This window comes from Ambystoma mexicanum, chromosome 4p, assembly GCF_040938575.1.
Source record: "Ambystoma mexicanum isolate Mex_15411 chromosome 4p, UKY_AmexF1_1, whole genome shotgun sequence".
In the NCBI taxonomy this organism is placed as follows: Eukaryota; Metazoa; Chordata; class Amphibia; order Caudata; family Ambystomatidae; genus Ambystoma; species Ambystoma mexicanum.
The window spans coordinates 194,028,071-194,052,622 of NC_090927.1; the positions used below are offsets into that span (position 1 = coordinate 194,028,071).

At 44.5% G+C, this 24,552-nt stretch overlaps 1 protein-coding gene across 1 annotated transcript in view; it reads left to right on the forward strand.

Annotated features, from left to right (window-relative positions):
- Window positions 1-24,552, forward strand: part of ZNF395 (zinc finger protein 395) — a 199,706-nt gene that overhangs the window by 40,409 nt on the left and 134,745 nt on the right. The window lies entirely within an intron of this gene.

Sequence of the window (24,552 nt, forward strand, 5' to 3'; positions counted from 1 at the left end):
GACATGGTGGTGGTGTCATCGGTGGGAATCCAGATTTCAGCGATGCCCATCACAGAATTTGGGTTGAAGGAAGTACATTTGTGGGAGAGACTGTTCTTCTACATGGCAGGTTAGTGGGAGCAGCTAGGCAGAGGAGCTAGCTGCTTAAGTAGGTGGAGGGAAGGGTAGGTGAGGGTGGAGAGGGTGAGTTGGGAGAGGGGAGCAGTCTGAGTGGTGGTTGGAAGGAGAATAACTAATTGAGACTTCGGGAAGGGAGCACAGGATATGATATGATAGGTTATTTATAACGTGCTTATAGCCAGAGGTTTCTAAGCACGGACCTGGGGGTAGAAGCTGTGTTGCTCGTGTCGTCTTGCTTCCAAGATGAGCATGTTGCCCCTACAATGGGATACAGAGGGAAGGTTGGGTGGAGACCATGGGATCAGGGAAAGAACAGTAAGCAAGCCTTGGCATACCCTCCACCAGCAGTTATTCCATCCCTGATGCAATGCTCACTACCACTGGCTGTGTTAGTTCCTCATCACCTCCGCCATCCTGTGCACCACACCACCCTGTGCCACGTGCCACCAGGGTACAGCCCACCACAACTACCCCATCGCTCAAGCCATACAGTACTCTCAACCCTCCTTTAGCGACTACACCACACCTGGAGCCCAAGATCAAGGACCAACCCTCCCCTGCTAGGAGGGGGAGTAGCCCTGCCAAATCCTCCTTATGAGGACCTGCCCACTACCATCCACCCCAGGGTACGAAATGCTACTCCGACCCTCAAATGACATTTAACTGGCTCTTGATCTATAGGCAACCAAACGGTCCCTGCCTCCCTAATCTCGACATCCTGCTCTTGATAACACCACCTATGAAACCCCTCATCAAATGTATCATTTTATGAGACCTCCAACTCTGATATATTGATGACACTGACCCCAAAGCAACTGCACTTGCAGCTGCTCTCAGCAACATGACCTTCACCCAACTCGTAATGGTCCCCACCCATTGCAAAGGACGCCTCCTGGATTGGATACTGCTGGGCAACACAAACATCATCATATCTTTCATTAAGCCGGTTCCCTGGTCCGACCACTTCCTCATCCTCTTCAATCTCTCCCTGTCAAAACTCCACAAAACCTTTCCTATTTCACTAAGAAGTCTGCAACAAACGCAATCTGAAGCATGAGGATCTAAAAACGTCTCATCGCTTCACTCCGCAGCAATGCCCCATCCCAAACGCACTCGGCTCATGTCCAGGCCAACCATTATCACACCTGCCTGCTCCATTCAAATCCAAAATTCCTAAACATCGCAACGCCAACAGCACTTGGGTCTTTGAAAAATGTATCCTCCTACGTAGGAAAAAAAAAGAGCTCAAGGACACCTATGCAAAAAACATCCCTCCCCCAATAACTGCCAGACTCTCGCCACTGCAGCCTCTAACTACAAGAAAGCGGTCTTTACCTGCCACTCTAATAGTTACGATAGAATCGCTAATGCGAGCTCCAACAGTAAAGAATTATTTGCAATTCTCAGAGAGCTGGAAACTCCCATCCCACCTATCGCTGGTACGCGTTCCGATAAACACTATGTACCACAATACAAGATGCTCTCACTCATAAAATTGAGTCACTACTAACTAAAATCAGTGCTAGAAAGACCCTACTTGCCAACAAAACACCAGCGCTTGAGTCTGATGCCCCCCCCTTATCGGGGTCCTCACCCCCAATATCTGCCTTTTTACATTTAGCCAAGTCACCCAGGAGCAAGTAGCAGCCTCTATCCAAATCCTCAAATTGCAAAGGCTACTCCTGCCCAGCTCACATAGTGAAGCTCTGTGCTCATTCTCTCGAGTTTGCTAATGCTTCATTCTCTACGAGCATAGTGCCCTCCACTGTCAAATCTGCCTGGATTACACCACTATTCTAAAAAAAACAAAAACTCCCTGGACCCCTCAATCCTACCATGTACTGCCCCATTACCACACTACTCATGGGTACCTCGTCCACCATGTCCAAACTCCACTACTCCACAATAACGCTCTGATCATATCTCAGCCACCAGACGTGATTTGGGTGTGACATCGGGCATTGATGCTTTTGGACAGGGATTTACTAGATGGCACATGGGCAGGAAGAGCACTGAGGTTGCTGCCTTATTCCAATATGGTTCCTCAGGTGGGACAAGGACCAGGCCCAGTGGTTGTTTTAAAATTAAGAGATCTTCAGCTGAACTCCATCTCCACCTGGGAGTGAGCACAGGTAGTTTAGTGCCGACTGCCATAGAAGCAGTTTGCTTCCGGAATTATACACAGTGGTCCTTGAACCGGAAACGCCTGTTTACACACCAGTGTATAGGATAAGAATACTAGTAATTCTTAACACAGAATAAATCCCCTGAGCACGCTGGACCCTGTCAATTCATATTGCATGATACAGGAATGGCACATAATTCCAGGGACAAAACATCAGTTTACACTTGGAATGCACAACAACATTCCTCTCCACAGCATCTCTTCTGGCGGCCACATCCTGACACATAGTACCTCCCATAGCACTCTGCAGGCCCACGCCTCACCAGGGGACCTCCTAACCACTGGGGGTGTAATGGGCTGACCTCCACAGCATTCCAGGCCTGGTAAAGACTGGGAAATCCTGACTGTCTTCTGAGCGTAGACAAGCCCTCAAAGCACAGCATTGAGTGAAGGAAGAAGACCAGCCCAGCAGGACTACTTATAATTCAGTGTGTTGGACAACAGACTCGAGCACAGAATTTTGAAAAAGCTTGGAAGTGGGAGGGTACCTTATTGAAGTATTAGGAAGAGGAATGTGATTTTAACGAAGGCTCCAACTGCACTTGTTTCCTGAGCACTACCAAAAGTCCTTAATTGCAAGTAAAAGAAACAAGCCTACTGTTTTCGCCACAAAAAGGAAGTGATCCGTCTTATAATATCTCAATGTAGAGATTCGGCCCAAACACAATCGAACTCTCCTTGCTAGCAATGCAGCACCAGTGGGTGAAAATGTCTGTTTGCCTTAGGGTTTACCAGCTCCAGAGTGTGTTATAATCTATTGCGAAAGATGTGCAGTATAGGGTCCAACATCAAACTTGAACCCAGAAATATTTGTTTTGTACATTATGAAATACTGGCCCGGTGCCCAAGCTAAGGGCCCAAGTGCAGCGATGCTCCCTTAACAGGGGTGGGGGGGCATTAGCTATCAGGTCGGCCCGCCAAAGGGGCATATGCCCATTTGCACCGGTTTAGTTCGCTAGATGGGTGCTAATAAAAAAAAAATTAATAAATGGTTTAAATAAAAACAAAAAAACGTTGCTGCGCATCTGTTTTCAATGTTGATGCCTTTCAAGTCATCAGCATGGAAAACTGACTGAGGGGACAGCAGCACTGCCAGTGCCGGGCCGCGCAGGAAAGCTAAATTTCTTCTTTTTTTGTTGTTGAAAAAAACATTAGCACCCGTTTAGGAAACTACGCAGGTGCTCTGGTGAGGGAAAGGGATAGCAGGGAAGCGGACGCAGGTTACCCAAGTACACCCTGTGCTCCGAGCCTCCTGATTGGCTGGCGCCCACTTGCAGAGCGCTAATGCAAAATAATACAAGTGATTGGTGTTTGATTGTTATGTAGGATTTTTAGTTGTGGTTTAGTGTAGTGTCATTTGCGCATTATTTTTAGGAATTCACCTCTTTCTGGTATGTCAAATACAGTGTTGGTCTTCAGAACAGGCAGCAGACAATTTGGGGGCAGAAATGTGAGCACCCGTCTCCTATGTTGAAGCATCTCCTTTGGTTTGCCGAATATGGTGTTCCTATTTCGAACTCTCTACTTATCTTGTATTTTACATTAACTCTAGGCTGCATCTGTTCATTTCATTTTGCTTAATATTGTCATTTGTTCTGCGCTCTTTTGCGTTCTCGTGTATTCTGTTTATGTATCATTCAAGTCAGTCATACATATTTTGTGCGGAGGGTTGTAGATGCACTCACCCAATCTCATGTAATGTTAATGTGGTGTATAAATGTGTTCTATATTGTTTTAAGGTGCGGGGTAGAGAAAAGAAAGAGCATCCAAAGGTAGGAGCCCTCCCGTCCCCTGCACCCTGTCAGTATTCCATCAACTGCTGGTTAAATGAAAATCTTTTTAGAGTTTAACGATTAATACTCTTTTGGTAAAATATAAGAACAAACAATGTTTGGCATTAAATCATAACAGTTTAATCAGTACAAGAAATTATATTGTCATAGGGTCATTCGATGCAGAAAACAAATTCATTGTCAAGTAGTAGATGCTGTACAAATGAGCATCAATCATGTATGCAAACAGTTCAAAATGGAAAGTCTGACGCGTTTCGGGATCAACATCCTTTCTTCTTGAGCCAAAAGGTATGAACTGAAAAACAGTGAAATAAATAAAGAGTGTGTCAAGCTACTGAAAAATAGATGGACATAAGTTTTTTTGTTTTGTTCAAGGACAGCGAATTCAAGACAAAGCATTAGTAGCAAACCATGGTGAATAGACTTGGTTTCAATGAATAAAGCTGGTACTTATGTGAAAACATTCAGAGGAAAGTTTCTGATTTTTCAAAGAAACTCATTTTCGGCTCGAAGTATCAACAGGAAGCCGCTGTGACCATTATGTTATTTAGTTCTCTATGTTTAGATAATCTACTCATTCATGTCTGGTGTTTGTATATTGCCATATATAGACAATGTTAGCATTGTAATAGATGAAGATGGAAATAAGCATACGTTATAGTAGTTGGGTAAAGATGTCTATGCTGGGCAAGTTAATGTATCAGAGTTTTCCGAATCCACAGACGATACTGGGGTGGAGGACTCTCCTGTTTTCAGGTACGGAACCTAAGTATAGGCAGAGTGCATGGGTATTCAGCAAGAATTCTAATTAAAGCTATAACATGATGTAAAAACGGGTTTTACAAGGGAAAGTTGTCAGTAGACAATACCATGTCAGTGATTAACTGTTCTGACTCAAGTAGAAATATATGTAATCTAAAATACCCTCCAAACCATGATGGACATATAATTATGCAGTAACCAATCTAGTTCGACTGCTATTCTCAAAAGCATTTCTATTCTGCCATATGAACCTCCGGTCTATGTACCCAAAAAGATAAGGGCATGTGAGGTAATATAAGCAAAATATAGGCTCACTTATTCTCAGTCACGAGATGGACCCGTGGGGTAACTGTGTTGCTCAGACCTGGGTGTGCTGGTGATTAAGTACAAGACTGCTTCCTTTCTTCAGTTTAAAACGAGGCTCCTCGCCATAATTGCCTATAATCTGAGAGATGTAACAATACAGTATCAATCGCTATTATAGTATTCCATCACAAGTACACTGCCTATTGTGATCGCAGTGTATTCCTCACTTCCTATTTTTACCTTGTAATGCTGTTTCAGGATTGAAACGTAGTCACCTCGTTGTGGCTACCAGAACGTTACTGATTGCGAGATTGGGTTGCAGTGGCCGCGCGTGTCACCGAGCGGGCGATGCGTACCAAGAGTAAGCTGCAGTGTGTATGAGGCGTCTCCCTGGAAACCTTACAGCCCGCTACAAAGTTGGCGTGTGCAGGGTAACTATAGTAATTGCGTGTATTCAAGTAGAAATCAAAAGAGGACTATTCTAAATGTTTAGAAGTCGTGCAGGATGTCATTAGAGCAATGAGTCCTGTGGACGCCATCTTAGAGTGGTTCTGAAAACACACTCACATAACGGAATGTGGATTGATATTGGCACGTGGTCGTGGGTGCTAAAGGACAACGGGGGAAAGTTAACATAAATTACCAGAGCCCTATTCCCTAAGTACATAGACAGAGGAAGAGACAAAGACCAAGCAATCAGTCTAAAGTAGATTAAAAAAAAAAGGAATTTGTCTGTGTCAATTACTTTACGGTCACAGTTTGATGGGCTACATGTTAAGAGTCAATGACTACTTTGTGTTAAAATGATGCATACAACATAACGTTAGGTCAGTGGGCCGGTTGACAAGACCCGGACTTTCATCAGCTTAACAATCGTTCCACTGTGGGTTAGTGCATAATACGGATGAAGTTATCTCCGTATCCCGTTAATCTTATGCATTTCCTTAATTAGTTTACAGTCAATACATAGACTATTTGCATTGGTGCATTCATAGCGGAAATCACTCCCAAGTTACAAAGTCACAGTGACACCAGGTGGTAATGCTTATTGGAGTCCAATTCATCTTCAAGAACAAGAAAAGGTAGAAAGTAGGTCAGTCATTGGTTGTATTTCAGATGAAACATCTAAGTGAGAACTCCTCATTGAGTCCTTTAGGGTTCAGAGTGTCCAGTAGGTCTGTCCAAAAATGTTCTCTGCGAGACAGGGCTGAATGGTAGTCGCCCCCTCTGTATGGTTTTTTTGACCACTTCCAAGACCAAACATTTCACTTGGGCTACAGTGTGTTGCTGTTGCACGAAGTGCCTTGCCAGTGGAGATTTATTGTTGTTGCATCTAATATTAGATTTATGCTCATTAATTCTGACTTTCACTGGTATAGTGAGTGGTCTGTCCCACATACAATTTGCCGCAAGGGCATTTGATTGCATATATCGTGCCTAATGAGATGCAGGTGGCAAAATCTGAGTTTATATTTTTTACCTGTCTGGGGGTGTGTCACAAATTCACCTTTTATCACATTGTTGCAATGTGAACAGGCCAAGCAGGGGTGTGTTCTTTTCCTTCTTGTGCTCAACAGCATTTGCTTTTCTTTTGGAGGTTTCTCGGCTCTTACTAATTTGTCCCTTAGATTCTGACCTCTTTTGAAGGCCATCATCAGGGATTTGGGGAAAGGTTTGTGGAGTAGTGGGTCACTGTGGAGAATATTCCAATGTTTTTTGATTGCTCTTCCTACTTGGAAGCTTTGGCAAGAGTATTTGAAGATGTATAGTAGTGGTGTCTCCCTATTAACTTTAGGAGTAAGTAGTTGTTCCTTACTTAGACCAGACAATCTCTCTTTCGCCTCATCCAAAACAGTGTGTGGATAACCCCTCTTTTCAAATTTCTCCAAAAGTTTGATGTATTCCACATCAAGGCCTGCTGGATCGGAGATGATTCTTTTGAGCCTTAAAATTTGCCTATAGGGCAAACTGCTCAACATTGTTTTAGGGTGAAAGCTTGAGAAGTGCAATAGAAGTGCAATAGATTGTTATCAGTTGGCTTGTGATAGACATCGGTGGTAATCTGATTGTTCTTGATCTCCAGGCAGACATCTAAAAAGTGTATGGAGGGTCTCCCTACTTCCATTGTAAATTTGATGCTTTGATGTGTCAAATTCAAGAAGTTGAAAAAAGAAGTCAATTCTTCTTGCGTCGAAAACCTCATCAATGAAGCGCTTCCATATCAGTATCTTGCTTGACCACTCCACATTCTCCAGCACATGAGAATGCTCAAACCTGTACATAAAGGTGTTCGCATATACCCATTGCTGACCCCATGGATGTCCCCTTGACCTGCAGGTAGTAATTACCTTGGAATCTGAAGTAATTATTGTTAAGTATTAAACTCAGTAGATTCATGATAAGATGAGGGTCTCCTCTGGTTGCTTGTGAGTTCAGTAGTAGCCATTCTACAGATTGTAATCACTTCCTCGTGCAGGATCGAGGTGTACAGACTATAAACATCCATACTAAATAGTATGCAGTCCTCGCTCAGTGCTCTCACTTCTTGGATACAGTTGATAAAATCAGTGGTGTCTTTGAGATATGTTGGAATGACTTGGATCAATGGTTGCAGTAAACGGTCAATGTATTGTTGCCAGTGGATCAAATATGCTATCCGTGCCAGCCACTATGGGTCTCAGAGGTGGATTGGTTTGGTTTTTGTGAATCTTAGGTAGTCCATAGAACACCGGTGTGATTGGATGTTGATTGATTAAAAATTCACTGGTTTTGCTGCTGATCCATTCATTGTCAAGGGCTTCCTTCACTGCTGTTTCAATAAGTGATCCTATTCTCATCCATCCAATTTTGTGTATGTGTTCGTGTCTTTGAGGAGTTTTAGGCATTTTTTTGTGTAGTCCATCGTGTCCATTACCACTATGGCACCACCTTTGTCAGCTGGTTTAATGGTTTATTTTGTCCCAATCTGTATAGTTTTTACATTGTTTACGTACCAATTTCACAATCAAGCGATCTCCCAACATTAGCATGTTTATACTTTAGCCAGCTGTGATTGACAGCAGACATTGTGATGTAACCAGCATTGATGGGAAGAACTGCACAACTTCTGAGACTTGCATCTGTTTCTTTAACCTACCTTTTCGATTATAGCATATGGAACGGTCTTTCTGAAGTGTATCATTGACACTGCAAGCCTTCTGTGGGTTGGTTTTTGCACAAATGTACAATGCTATGGGCAGGGGGTCAAAAAGTCTTAATTGCAAGCTACTAGCCTGCCGTAGAATCACTGTCCACTTCAATGATACACGCAGCACATACTTTCTTACTGGCCAAGGGTCATATATCACTAGCCAGTGACATTTTGCACCCTGCTATGGGTCTCGTTTACTTTGGTGTAAAGCATATTTCGTAAGGCCCTGTTGTTTGAATTATAAGCTCCAGTTGCACACCCCAAATTGACCCCATTGAATAGCAGATTTGAGCAGCTTCTGTCAAACGAGGACTGCAGCCATAATTCCTGCCTTCTCTCTGAGGTTGGCATCTATATAGTCGTATTGGCCCAATTAGTGTTGGCTCACCTGCTTTTGGTTATTTAAATAGGACCTTACTTGGTGCTTTATCCATTGCGCAAGTGGATACAGCAGATAGAAAATGGAATTACCGCCATTTCTTCCTCATTTCATCACATGCAAAAAACATTGTTGGTATAACAGATATTAACAAATATAATTTGTTTCTATAAAACAGGAACTATGTAATTTAGTATTTTACAATATAAATGGCACTGTTAAGGGTCCGGTACCAATGGATTTCTCACTGTTAAATCTGAAAATGCGGATCTCATTTTACAATAATATGATAATTCACTTTCCCCCGCCAAACCAAGAAACCGGGCCACTTTAACCGCTCTCGCGTGCAATTGTTTAATAAGTGGTATCAACCAGTTTCTACTGGTGTTGGCATAGACTGGAAAAACAGGATAAAGTGCACAGTGCTCTCTTCTTCCTTGGGACAAAAGGGACAGACTGCTGGATTACTTGGGTTAGACTAGCCAAGTGCAATATACCAATACGCAATTTCATAGATGGGGCCTTCATTAACTTCCCTTGCATACTATCCAGATAACCTTCGAAGCCCGAGGAAATTATCCTGGATAGATAGGGGGGCCAAACTAGCTGAGAATCTGTTTCCCTCTGGACTCTCCCATCTAACTGCATTAACCTTTTTGAATAACTCTTTGAAATTAGTTGGGATAGATTCAGGCTGCAGTAGCCTGCCATCCCCATTGCAACCAGCTCCTTTCTTATGGCTTGAACCCAAGATAGATCACGCCCTCCTGGGTGAGTCAAAACCTCCCTAATGACCTTTCTATAGTGATCCAGATTACCATATGACCATACTCTAGCCCATGGGGATACTGGCCTTGTTCGACAAACAAAACCAATGCCCTGAAAGCCCAATTCCCACAAAACCAGGATATTGGGAGCATTGGCCGGCTGCTCTAATATGCACTTAAAATATTTCAACTCCGCCACCTGTAGCATGCCTAAATTGCCCCACAGCTCGGCCCCATAAAGAGCTGCCTATCGTACCTCGCTCATGTAATCTGTAGCATGACATTAACCGGGCCTGCCCCCTGCGCCAGCGTAAATCTGAGTACAGCCTCACCATACACCATACTTGGTCAATTTTAGGTCTGCCCGTCTTAACTGGTTAGTCCAGGCACAGTTTGCCGTCACTCAGACCCCCGGGTAGTCCTAGCTCGTTACCTGCTCAAGTGCCACCTCTCAGACAGACTTCGAGCCGGGGGATTTTGTTGACTACCATTGATTGTGCATGTTTACTGCAAGCCCATTTTCCTCACAAAAACTTTCAAAAGGTTGTCTTTGAAGACCCCTAGGAGTCAGTGAGAGGAGAACCGCATCATCTTTATAAATAGGAGGATGGGTATTGGCTCGCATGCAAGGAATGGGGCATTGTTCTACTCGCTCAATAACCCCATTAATAAAAAGAAAAAAACAGGATGGGTGCAAGGGCACAACCCTGTCTTAACGGCCACCTCTATTTTAATTCTTGAAGATGTTTGGCCGTCTAGTGCGTACCTAATTGTCGCTCCATTAGTGCTATAAAGTGATAGCATGTCTCTTAAAATACTGATTGGAAGACCCTTGTTAATCCGCACATTCCACAGTTTCGCTCTTGGCACACTGACAAATGCAGTCTTAAAGTCCACAAAAACTGCTTATGTTCTTTGATTTTAATGCCAAACACTTGTCCAAAATCAACTGGAGGCTCAGTACTTTATCTACCGTGCTGATACTGCGCTGGAAGCTGGGCTGCAGATGATGCAAAGCCCCTACCCCCATGCTCCATGCCATTAAATGCTCAAGGACTGCCTTTGCAAACACTTTGCCCCCTGCATCCAGGAGGGAGATGGGTCGGTAGTTGGCTGGACAGCCCCACCCCCTTTCTTGAAAATGGGGACCAAGATTGCTTGGGTCCATGAGTAGGGTACCCTAATGACTGCCAGTAAAACATTGAAGAACTTAACTTGTGCAAATATGGAATCCATATAACCACCTCCTGCCTGTACTACTCTGCCGGGACCATATCCGGGCCTGGCGCTTCCCCCATTTCTGCGATAAGAATGGACAGCCTCAATGTCATGTATGATCAGCACAAGGGGGGCAGTATCCCCACCCCAGACACTCCATGGTCCAGTCGAGGGGCCTGGCTTACTACTTTCTTGTAGAGGCTGCCAAGTGCTGAACTCGGACTGCCTCTGAGATACTTCCCATTGCCTGATTCAGGCTGCTGTTCTTCCCTGCTTCTAGGAGGTGCCAGAAATCTCTAGATTTGCCAGGCTTGGTGGCCCGCAGAAGATTGTCCCATTGTTGATTCGAGTATGCTGCCTTCTTGACCTTGAGGTGGTTGTGGTACAGGTCCCTTGCAGCGATCAGGGCCATTGAGCCTGGCTCCTCCCGACCCTTGGCCTGCTCCATCAACGCCCTTTTTGCAGCCCGGCACTCACCGTCATACCATACAGTGGTACGAACAGCCTTTCTAGGGATGGGGGACCAGGGTCAACTCGTACATTTCCCTATGGTGCTCATGATTCCTTCATGCACTAGGAGGAGTTGGGTCGGCGGTGTTAACTTAACTGCTACAAAAAGCTCAAGTAGAGGCAGAATGCTTGCGTATATACCTGTTAATTTAGATTCTTGGTCCAGTATGTGCCACTTATTGGGACGCCGGACACTACCCCTGGGCTCAATAAGGATATGTTTATGTCAAATGTGCCTCCCTCCTTGCACCAGTGTCCCTAGTACAGAGACTACAGTGGGGTTGTGATCACTTTGTGGCCTCTTTAGCACACCTACGTCTTGCGACCCCAAGATTCCACCTTCACCAGGATGTAAAAATTACACTTGTGGTACATACCATAAATTGTACTTGCCGGGCAATCACTTGGGAGTCTGCCATTACATTCCCTGAGACGCAGCTGCAAGAACAATCGTACTACTTCCTCGGCAGGTATATAAACTCTTGGAATGTTCTGCCACCAAGTACCCACCCTCCTCCCACCCCCTAAATCTCGCATCCTCCTCATCAATGATCCCTACCATAATGTCGAGTGGCTTGAATTGGAGATTCAGTTCACCACAAATAATACTTTTTGTCGAGCCAGCGTGACTTTTTCCCTCCATCGGTCACTCTTTCTTCCAAGAGTGATGGCACGGGATTGCTTGTGGTGGCATCATGGCGATTGTACAAATTGATGAACAACAAGTTAGACCCATCGGGACAACACATTTGGATTTCCATGCATCACCGAGAACAATATGAGACCTACATATTGCTGAAAATATTTGTACATTCCCTACCCCCTGCCCTTTATTCCCCTTTAAAGCTGGTACATTAAATGTCACAAAGCCCTGGATATCGTGGGCCACTGCGGACCATGTCTCTTGCAGGGCTAGAATTTCATAGGAGTGTACCAGATCCAGCCACGTGTACTTCTGAATGCCTGCTATATATATCCTGCATTGATTCCATTGGCCTAGGCAAAAGGGCTAAGGGTAATTGTCCAAACTTAAAATCACACTTGGAATCGTGGGACAGTATTACACCCACAGAGTGTTTACGATGTCATTGATTATTCAAATTCACAGAGTTTACGGCGTCAAATGCAGACTCTCTGGTCCTGCCTACTTCATTATAAGAACTTGAACATAGTCTCGGCAGACCAAGCCTCTCAAGGGCATGGTCTGCAATGAAATGACATACCAGTGAGGTATACATGGGGGGGGGGCCCCTTGAGTTGGCTTCATCATGGGTCTTGGATGTTTGCGACATACTGTTATCCGGAAACACAACATGCTTGAACATAGTGGCCACCACAGGTGACGCCAGCTCAATTAAGACCCAGTTTGTGTGGCTAGTGACACCACAGTATTTTGGCATTGGTAATGGCAACAAGGCCTGGTATCCGTCCCCATAAAGCTATAGGATCTATTTAGAAACGGACTCTGTTTTTGGATTCCATGACTCAATTTTAACTAGGTTCCCGAGCTGGAGTTCGGGGCCGCAATCACTATGATGTGGGTCCCAGGCAATTAATGGTAAAGCCGGATTTGGGCAGGGAAATTGAAGCGTCTGTGCGTCCTGTCGCTGCAATGGAATTTAGCCAGCTGTGATTGACAGTAGACACATTTGTGATCTAACCAGCATTGATGGGCAGAACTGCACACACTTCTGAGACTTGCTTCTTTAACCTACCTTTTTGATTATGAGCTATGGAACAGTCTTCCCGAGGTGGGGCATTGACCCTACAAGCCCTCTGGGTTGGTTTTTGCACACTTCTAGTTAATTGTACAATGCGCCTTATTTGCAAGCTACTAGCCCGCCATAGAATCACTGTCCACTTCAATGATACACGCAGCACATTTCTTACCGGCCAAGAGTCAAATATCACTAGCCAGTGGCAAGTGCACATTTTGCACCCTGCTATGGGTCTCGTTTACTTTGATGTAAAGCATATTTCGTAAGGCCGTTTTGGTTGGAGTTTTAAATTATAAGCTTCCGTTGCACACCCCAGATTGACCCCATAGAATAGCAGCTATGTGCACCTTCTGTTAAACGAGGACTGCAACCAAAATGCCTGCCTTCTCTCTGAGGTTGGCATCTATATCGTGTTGGCTCAGTTAGTGTTGGCTCACCTGCCTTTGGTTATTTAAGTAGGACCTTACTGGCTGCTTTATCCATTGCGCAAGTGGATACAGCAGATTGAAAATGGAATTGCCTCCACTAAGCTTGGGTGATTTCTGCAAACTCTGCTTTCACTGTGTAGGTGAAGAAAGATCAAGCAGACAGAAGTCGATTGCCCTTGTCCATGCTTTTACTCAAAAGTGCTTACTTTGATTTGCAAGAGCAAGGTGTTTTAACCAGGACACTTGTTTTAAAACCATGTTCAAGGTAGTCTTGCAACCTGTGTAATAGGGGATAGGTAATTGAGCAACTGACCTGTTCGATCAGAAATTATTTACAACACATTTACAGATGGCATTCGTTTGCAGGGTGCCTGTACATTAGCACAAAGACGAGAACACGTGGTGAGTCTGTGGGTAGGGACAACATGAAAAACAATGGAACTATAAGGAACGTTAACATTAAACTTGGGAACGGGAGGGGGCAAGTGAAAGTACTACTATTCAAATAATACAAAAATACAGTATTACGCTGCGCTGTAGAGGACTGGTGGGGCCAGATGGGGAGAGGGCAGGGGCGCTCCCTCTGAAGTTAAGCAGAGCTTTGAAGACCTCCTTAGTCAGGCTGGCTTTGATTGAGATGGGCAGCAGGTTCTAATGGTAGGGAGATGCAAAAGTGAGAGGATGCACATGGGTAGCATGGGACAGAAGTTGTAGAGGAGCAGTGCCGGAATAGAATTATAAATAAACGGAGGCAGTCAGCCAAGTGCTGAGGAGCAAGACTATCAATCGCTTTGTAGACTAGGAGAAGAAACTTGAAAAGGAAGTGATTGTGCATGGAGAACCAACTAGAATCTTGTCGGTAGGTAGAAGTGGGAGAGGTTGTGGGTAGATGATAGAAAGTGCAGGTAGCGAAGTTGAGGATTTTGTCTGAAGATAGAGGAAGGCTTGGGCACTGGTTGAGTTTACCAAGCAGGCGGATGGAGATTTGAGTTTTTATAGAGTAAAAATTGAACACTTTTTCTAAATGTTGAGAAGGTTTCTATGAGCATCGGAGTTCAAGACCCGATGGATGTTTCGGCAGTTATGTTTTTACTTTTCTAATGACGGTTCAGTAAAGATTTTTTTTCAGTTTATTTCGGCAGAGTGCCATAGAAGTCGGCAAAATACAAACGACACACAATAATTCAAGAGCGGTTTCAGCACAATATATATTTTTTCTTTAGTTTGCAAATGGCAAGTGTAATTTCGCCCACAATTTTGTGACCTACTAATGTTGCATCTCTCTTGTTCTGGGATTTGGCAAACGAGGATTGTACGTTCTTTATCGCGACGGCTGTACGCTGTGTAGTTTTTTTAATTCCTTTAAGTGTTACTTTTTGTAAGATTGGTACGGGGGTCTATTAGTTCAAAGAAGACGTGCATGTTTTACGTTGTGAGAGTACACTGCACCGACACTCCATAACCTTCTATAAAGTGGAGTACTCACAGCCAAGTTTTCTACTGTTCCGTCAGATATAAAATGGACATGTACGTTTTTTTTGTTGCACATTTGGGTACGTTTTCGCAGAGCTGAGTATCCACATTTTGTCAGCACATTAGTGGGGTGTGGTCCTCCAGTAAATGGTCGTGCTCTCGTGGGAACAGAACCAGCAGTGGCCATGGCCACTTGGCCATTTCATGATGTTGTGATCTGTACATACACGCTGACATTGTAGGCGCGAATATGATGTTGAAACGATACCCAAGTAGCGTTGCAGCAGGCGTGAACGAACTTTGCGCTTATTACCTGCACTGCAATGTTTGGGTTGTTTTTCTTGCAAGCAAAAGTCTTTAAAAAAAAACACACACATAAGTATTGGCAATGCTAACGGTTTGGGCTTTTGCATAGGCATGGGAAAGGCATTTGCTAGGCACATCCGTTTTGGTATTAATTGACTATTGATGGTAGCAGGTGCAAGTACCTGGACATCTAAAAGCAGTGCCTGGCAGATGCCTAATATGTATACACAAGTCAACTGTTGGCTTTGCCATTTTTTTTTTATTTATTTGTTAGTTCTTTTTTTGTTTTCTTTATTTTTTTTATTTCATTGGTAGGGGATTTACAACTTCAATTAAGTAATTAACTCTCAGTAGACTGCTATGAAAAAAAAACCTGGGGGGCACTTTTGAGTGCAGAATTTGGATTCCTTTCATGGCAGAGTAATTCAGGTGGTACTTATTTTTTCTTTTTGCTGTTTAGTGTCTGCAACTGATGCATTGGAGTACAGGTAGGAGGGAGATGGCATGTGAGGAGGTACACACAGCCATCAGGCCTTCCCATCGCTGACACCTATATCGATGCTTCCTCCAGACTGACTCTCACCTCGTTCCTTCGCCCGACCCATGGACCCTTCATATGGTCGCAAATGGTCGCAATTCTCTTTCCGTCCTCCTCTTTTCCCATTAATGGTGACACCCGGTGGGAGGTCCTCTTGGCCCCTTCCAGTCCTCCATAGTCAATCTTAATATTTATCTAAACGTCACTTTCATGGTCCAGGGCCCTTTGCCCAATCTCCTACTATTTGATAGGCGCCTTCTTCACCTCATCAACTTCCTCCCTTCTCCCGCTTTTCCTTCTACCACTGCTCTGGCTCCTATGCCACCTCCGTCCTCCGAGGCGGAATGGACAAGATCGTTCCTGAGTGGATCCCTGCTTCCATCATCCCCACTCAGACCTATTGAATGCCTGGTCTGCAGGTTATCTCCCTCTCCTGGCCTCTCTCTGACCTTGGCCACCATCTACAGACCACCTGGCCTGGTCTCTCTCTTGCTCTCTAAATGGGCTGACCTTGCTTCCTCTTTTCCTCTACCTCCAAACCTCTCCTCCTTGGGATCTCAACATCCATCTGGAATCCCCAGACTCCTTTTTGGGCTTTTTTGCAACCTATGCAACTCAATTTCCTCTCCATTCTACTCTCTGGTCTGACTCACTCTGCTGGCCACTCCTTGGAGTTTCTGATCTCTTCAGACACCCCCCGCTCTCTAATCCTCCCACTCCTCTCTCCTGGACTGACCACTTTCTTCTCACTTGAAGCTTCCTATTCCCTTGACACCGCCCCCCCCAGCACTGCCACCTTTCTTCCCGGTCATTCGACCTATGAAGCGAGTATCAGTGGCCGCTTTTGCTTCCACTCCCCCCCCCCCCCCCCACCACCCACCTGAGACCGACTCCCATCCTGACATAGCCCTCTCCAACCTTCACCTTTCCGTCTATAATACTCTGGATATCCTTTCCCCTGTTAATGAGGATCCGCCAAAAGCCTGCCACTAAGTGCAATTATTGGTATGACTCTGATCTGGCCACGCAAATGCAGAGTAGCTTAACGGAAGTAGGGAAGCATCGGGTGCACCCTTTGACAAACTTGCTTGCTCCAAAGGCAATACAGACTACCCAGGCCCTATGCACGGCTCTGGAATCTCATTTCACCACTAAAACCCAGGACGACATGTTAGCACTCTCGTCCACCTCCCGCATGCCCTCATTGGTCGTCCTCTCCTTCTCTCCTCCCCCTCGCCTCTAATACCTGAAGATGTTTGCAGACAAGTCCAATCTTTGAAAGTCTCATCCAAACAGGTGACCCCCTGCTTCTCCAGAACCTTTAAGGACAACACTGGTTCTCTCTTTCTCCTTCCTTGACCAATTTCTGTGATCACTCCTTTGCCACTGGATCTTTCCCCTCTTAAGCACTACCTTGTGCACCCCCTAATAAAAAGCCTTCTGCCAACCTCTCCATTCTGTCAAACCATCGCACGATCGCCACCTCTCCTTTTCTGGCAAACTCCCAGAGAAGTTCCCTCCACACTGAATCTGTTGGTTGTCTCCATGACCACCAGTGTAGCTTCAGAGCAGCCAGAGGTACGAAAACTGCACTCCTGAACACCGGTGAAGATCTGCTGTCTAATCTTGACTCCAGCTTTCTCTCTGTCCTCGTTCTCCTCGATCTTTCCTCTGCATTTTACTCCATCAAGCACAACATCCCGATTACTCTTCTCCGAGACCCTCGGCCTCACGTATCAGGCTCTGGCGTGGCTAACTTCCCCTGGACCGACCTTTCGAGGTTCAGCTTGGGTCCTTTCTGTTCACCACCTTTCCCTTCACGTGTTCCCCATGGCTCTAGCCTCTCCCCCTGGCTCCTCAATGTCTATCTGGCCCCTTTCACCCTCCTGAGCTCTACCTTTTCCTCTAACTTCCAGTGTTATGCAGATGACGTGCAGCTCTCTTTCATACTACCCTCGGGCTGCTCTGTGAATGAATATCTGCTATTCAGGCATGGTGCGCCTATAACGAGCTCTGCCTTAACGCCAGTAAAACCTAGATCCTTCTCATTGGGACCCCTGCTCTCGCTTTTCCTCTCGCACTCTGGTCGCCCTCCTTAGGTCCTCTGCCCTTACCCTCCTTGGGGTCATCTTCGACTCCACTCTCCTTCTCTCCACACATCACGGACCTTGCCAAGAAGCCCCATTTCCAGCTGTTCCTCCGAGGTATTCTCCCTTTTCTCACCTTCCCCCAGAAGCTCTCTGTCTCCAGAGCCCTGGTTCTCTCTAGGCGTGGACTACTGCAACAGCCTCTTTCTCAATCTGCCTAGCGCTACTCTTCGCCCTCTTCAGCTCATCCAGAATAGGACTGCAAGACTTATCCTTGGCCTCAAGCCCATGGACTGCATCTCTCCAACCCTGAAATCCCTCCACTGGATCCCAGTGGCTGAAAGGATCTGCATCGTTCACAACGCTTTCTTTCTGGGGCCGGGGCCCTCACTACCTTCAACTCTCTTCCTAAGTACCTTCCTCTTAGAGCTCTTCGCTCTTCTACTTCTACCTCTGTGAGGGTGAGTCACTTCTCCAAGCAGAGAATGGGGAGGGCGGGTAGATCTCTCTCCTCTGCAGGTGCCTCCCTGCCTCTCTCTGCCTTGAGCTGGATCGCTTCAAGTTCCGGATGCTCCTCAAGACCTCCCTTTTCTCGTCTTCCTTCTCGCTCCCTCTTCCCTGCTAACCTTCCCTTGCATCTGCTCCGTCTGCTGACTGGTTGCTCGGTGAGTCTTATAGGAAACCAACCCCTACACCCCTTCTGACTAGTCCGCCTGCACTTGCCACCTGGCCCAACTTGCACTGCCGCCTGACTAACCTTGCGATATCGGGCTCGGTTTGCCCCAGTTGTCCCAGCCTTCCTTGCACTTAACTCGGGGCCCTGCAGCTCTGGGTGAACTTCTCCCTGTACCCTCTCCCCTGCACTTCTTGTTGCGCACTTGCACGATCTTAATGACACGAGGCCTCGTAATATCGTTGTCTTGTTCTCCCTCTCTTGCCACTTGTTTATAGGCACATAATAAAAAATAAATCATCCACATGCCCAAGTATTACTCAATGTTTCAGCTGTTGGCATCTTATGGCCTCAGAGTACCATTATATCAATGCCTAGTATATGCCTATCCCTATCCCATAACTACATCAAAGCCCAAACCCTGCCAATGCTTGTTTTATATCTAATGTTTGTGTGTGTGTGGTGCTGTCTCTGGGAACCGGAGTCAAGGACCGCCTTGCTCTTGGAGGCGCCGCTCATCAATTTTGTTTTCATATCGTAAACCTTTTTCATCCAGTGTCCTACCCCACACTTGCAAACTGTGGGGGGTGGAGGTGAATGTCTTTCTTTTGGGTTCACTCAACGGGGGGGGGGGGCTATGACATTCAAGGGTTTCTCGATGGGAGCTAGATATAAGACCTCTTCGGACGGCTGACAAGTCTAGCAGGAAAGTTTCACACTTTTATTTTTTTGTATTAATTTTTTTATTTCATTTTTTTTAGTACCAACCTATTGCACACGTTTTCCAGGCCGACTTGGAAAGGATTTGAACGCGTATAATAGGAAACATCAGCGCCATGCCATAGAATGTAGATTGCTTGTACTCTGTGACGGAGAGTTTGGATTCTATTAATGGCATGGATGTCGGTAATATTGATCCATGAATGTACTGTCCGTTTTATGACCGCTTCTACTTGGGGCAATCCTTGGACTGAAGAGGAGTTTGGCGCTTCAGGATGGTCGCATTGGTTGTGGACGGCTTTGGTGGTGCTTCTGTTTATACTTCAAGGATTTCTGGTCATCTTTATGTTATGTTTTAGGCTACGTGTATGTTTTTCAATTAGTTGAAAAACATACACGTAGCCTGGAGGGCTGTACAAGTGAAGAGATGGTACAAAGATTCTGCAGGGCACACACAAAATCAACATAAATGAGAATGAGTCGTTTTTTTCTTGATTTTCGTTTTGCTCCACAGCAGTCAGTAAAATAGTTTGAAATGCATGACACTTGCCTCAGTGCCCCTAATGGATTCCTGACTGTCACCGGCTAGAAGCAGTCGACATGGGAACCTACAAATGAAAACAGCACTTCTATTCTTTTCAAATCCCTTTTTGGAATTTCATCTTTTAGTTTGCTAGGCTACCCTCATGATTTGATCATACTCCCTCGAGTCTTCTTTGTTTTCCTCAATTAAGAAAAAAAAACTTACTCTCAACTGAGATTTGTATGCAGAAAAGTATCTTCTCACTTAACCTCGCTTTCTTGTAGCACTTTGAAATGGCCCCTTGTACCTTGAGATTGGGAGTGTTTTTTTTCATCCTGTAAACCATAACAAATCTCAAACATGGATACTCGAGTTTGAGCCCTTTTGCAAATGTTCTAAGCAGGGGTACGATTTTCAAGTTGCAAGCTCCTAGCCAGCCCTAAAAAGTCTTAGCCACCACTAGTCTACATGTACACACAGCACACCATTTCTTATTCGCCAAGAGGCAATTGCCTCTAGCTAGTGGCAAGTTCATATTTTGGGCCTTGTCCTAGGGCTGAAAAAAAATTGGCCTTTCGCTCATTCTTTTGCCCCCTGTATTAGTGATGTGGGTGCAATTTCTAACCTAAACCTAGAAGAAAACAGTGCTGTTGGCAAAGCGGGATGCTGCCATGCCAGCAAGTAAAACGCAAAAAGAACAAACAGGCCTGGTGCTTCCCATTAGCAGCCAGCAGGTTATTTGTGAGTGTGAGAGAGATTTTTTCTGCCTGTACAACAGCACTGGACTATTACATGTCTTTAGTAGTATTTTACCTCTGGAAGATAATAAAGCCCAATTCACAGCTAGAAAATAAACCTGCTTTATCTTCCATGAGCCAGGCTGTTTGCTAAGATGTTTCTCATCTTGTCTAGATTGTCTTAATTTTCTTTGCTGCCGTAAACCATCTTGATAAAATATGATCATGTCCTCCATCATCCAACAGCTACTGGTAGCTACTTGATCTAAACATCCGGTGAAAGCAGGGCCACTGGTTCTCCCATGAGTAGGGAAACGTGTTTCGAGAGGGCAACATGAGATTCTCATTCCATAATCTAGGAATGTGACCATACCTGCGAGCATCGAGTAGACCAACAAGTGAGAATCTAAGCGAGGGGACAAGCGGGCTAAAACTAAAAGTGAATCTGGAGTGTCCAGCCCATAAATGAAGATGCCTGTGGATCCACATTGGGGGGTGGGGTGCAAGCCGACTGCAGGTGATGGATCGAGTAGCCGGAAAGGAAGAGGTTTTCTCAAGAGATTAGGTTGTAACCTACAGAGAGATGAATGCAGCATTGCTTGCTAAATCACAATGTGATCAGAAGACTGCCGTAGCAAGACATTTTAATAGTTTGGTAATCTGAAGGGGGCAGTGGGTTCTGTTCATGTTACAATAACATGGAGAAACTCCTGGAAGTTAGAAAGCATCTACTTGTTCATACTAAAAGCTCCAACCTTTTATTTATTTAGTAAGGGTTTACATGCTTCTTGGGCATCAGTTATTTCGTGCTTGATGAGGGTGTCCAATATCTTGTATTAGTGAGCATAAACTTGTCGCCTACACCTGCCAAGGTAGCGCCTTTTTGCATAATTTATGTGAATTTGGAAAACAAAAAGATGGAAAGGATTTCTTTGTTCCTGAAGAAGTTAATACTGTTTGCTTTCCAGTCACTGCTCAGAGACCTTACTCCTGAGTAGGGCTGTACCGAATAGCATATTTAGTATTCGGCCGAATACCGAATAGTTTGTCAACTATTCGGCCGAAGCCGAATATGAAGCCGAATAGTTGCTTTATGTAGTAAATCATGTTCCAAACTTCAAAAAAACACACTTATAAAAAAAAAAGCACCATTTTAAAATCATTCTATATAAACCAGAAAAAAGCAGATTTAACCAAAATGAAGGGACCAGATGTACAGAAGTTTGTTGCATACTCAGTGCCAATTAAAGTAGGAGGCTTCACAAATGCAAAAGGACTGCCTTTGTTAATCAGATGCATTGCATTCTCAATCCAGTTGCAAAGTCGATGCGGTCTAGTTTAGAAACTTCTTTGCAGCTCACATAGAAATGTAAAAAATGGTTCATGTCGACTCATGCATGACACAAGTCAAGAGGAAATCTTAAATGCGTGAACTCCATCTCACAACTACTCACCCCACCCAAACAAATGCTGGTCACTTTTCACTTATCCTAGCCACTCCTTCTCGCCAATACACAAACATATGCAACTTAACGTTCCTGATAAAATATCAGATAATGTTAAACTCAGGACTCAAGTCTTTCAAAAAAGAAAAGGGGGGAGGGACTATGACGTACACAATGGGAAGTGACATGACAGGAACTGAAAGTATCTATGCACATTTCTTTCAGTTTGTCTTTTCCAACTGAAATAAGTGCACATTGCATATAAACATTTGCCAAAAGAAAAGGTTTTCCTGTATTGTTGCAGGTTAAGTATAAAAGATGAGCACCTTTTTATGTCTAAGAATCTGTAAAAACAAACATGTCCTAAAGAGCAGATTACAATATAAGATATTTTTCAGCTGTGTGGTAGCAATTTGTCTGGTCTAATTCTATTCAGTTTTGCAAACTGAAGTCTATATTTGCCTTTCTGAGTTCATGTTGCATTGTATTCAAATGAGAATGTCAAAATATTCGGCAAGAGCCGAATAGTAAGAAACTCTTCGGCCGTAGCCGAACAGCTTTTTTTTCAGACAGAATTTGGCCGAATACTCACTCGAAGCCGAAGTTCGGTACACCCCTACTCTTGAGTGCTGGAAAGTGGAAGAGTACCACAGTTAAAGTGTCACGCTGGTATCTAGAGGTGGATACATTTGAACTGGTGCACCATATTGTTTGGTGACCAGGGTTGCAGAAGGACCACTAATGAGATGAAGCAACTTGAAGTGTTGTCTCTTGACCCAGAAAGCTTGAAACGTTTTGAAGCTGGGTTGATATACACAGGAACTGTTGGCAGTCTTTTTGGAGAAGGTAACCCGTGCTCCTAGGAGTAGATGTTCCTTATTTAAGTGCAACCTTAGTTATGTAACAAAGATCCATGTGACTCTTATTAAAAACCTCTTCTGTTGTCATGTGGTTGAGGACCACTCATAATTTAAAGTTTTGCAGAATACTACAGCTTTGCTTCATTGAGGGCCTGAGAGGCGAGTTGAATCATGTGCTGACGGTGGTAGTCTGTTGAATATTCATAGATCTTCTGCCCAAGTCTTTCATAGTTGTGTTGGAAGGCCTTTTAATATCTTATTTGATAAGGGACGATAACACAGATTCTTTATTTCATTTTTGTTTGGCATCTCTGTCCCAAAACATGTTGACACCGAGCATGCATAAAGTTAATGTGCACTCTGGTTGGCTCGGTAACGGGCATGGTCCGTCTGTTAACCTTTGCTTTTCCCACCCCCTTAGTACTATTAAGGTAGTGATCTGCTTCAGTGGATACTTGTTGGGGACAAATTTGAGTGTGCAACTGTTTATCTCATACTGTATGACTTGTACTCAAAATGAATTAGGTTTCCTGTACCGGGGAGCCATAATGGTGCTTAGTGCCATTCATTTTTTTTAAGGCTGTGTCAAACACCATCTGAATGTAACCCTCCCGCCCCCAAAATGTATTAATAAGGATTCTTGGACTTTGCTGCTGGTTTAGAATTTTAAATTCCGTTTGGTCAGGTTGTGTACCATTTGCGGATTACTGAGATTAAATCGAAGCTGACATGTTAGATGGAGAAAAAAACGAGTTATTTTTCCGAAAATAACTTTTTATCTCCTCCAGACATTTCAGACTATCCCCTTACCCCCCCAAACCCTCTACTTAACTGTGGGCGGCACACCACCTTGTCTGCCCCAGTCTACTACACTCCCTTGCGTGGGTGGGAACCGGCACTGCAGGGGTTGTGCTTTTTAAATGTCTTTTTTGTGACCGGTGCAGGGGACATCCCTGCTGACATTACAGTGAACAAGGGTGAGGGGGACACCCCCGCTGCCCTTGTTCACTGTAATGCTACACTGAATGGGGGTCTTGGTAGGAATCTTCGTCCGTACGTAATTTTCGTGCGGTGAAATTCAGCCAAATATCCCGTTCAGTTTTTTATTTTCGTTTTATGTACAGATTCCCCATTTGCTTCTAGATTGCTATGATTTCAAAATAGTTGGCTAGAATTTCATTCGACATCTTGTCACCTGAAAAGTATGCTGCTTGTTGCCTCGTGGATTGTAGCTTCCGTTAAATTATGTTACCTGAAAGCCATTCGCCAGTTGGAGCTGCTAGTGCAGTGCCCTTCTGCAGTTGCTTGGGGATCATTTCTTACCTTCTGCAAATACTGCTGGCCGTACACGTATTAAAGTGGAAAATCTGTTGCTGGGCAGCCTACCATCTAAATTATTCGGCTGAAGAGTCATTAATCGGTGCTCTTGCATCACTGGTTACTCGTTCTTAAGGTAACTCGGTGGAAGTTTGTATGTATTGCAAGTCAACTATTGGGTGAATTCTATTGTGCCAGAGGACTACTAGGAGTTGTGCAACCTGACAACTGTTGATAGTTTATTTTTTTGGTAAAAAAAATAATGGGTATAATGAGCCGTTTCCGTTTTTTCTTTCATTAAACAATACGCTTGTATTAAAACCTTGTACAGGTAAGTAACGTTTACTTTGTTGGCCTGGTCAGTGTGCTGGGGCCTTGAGCCTTGGGGAAAGGAAAGCTGCTCTGTGAGACCATGTATGAAACCAATGCTGCATAAACTGTATCAATCGGGAGATTTGCTTGTGGTTGTCATGTGACAGTGAGACTAGAGCTTGGAA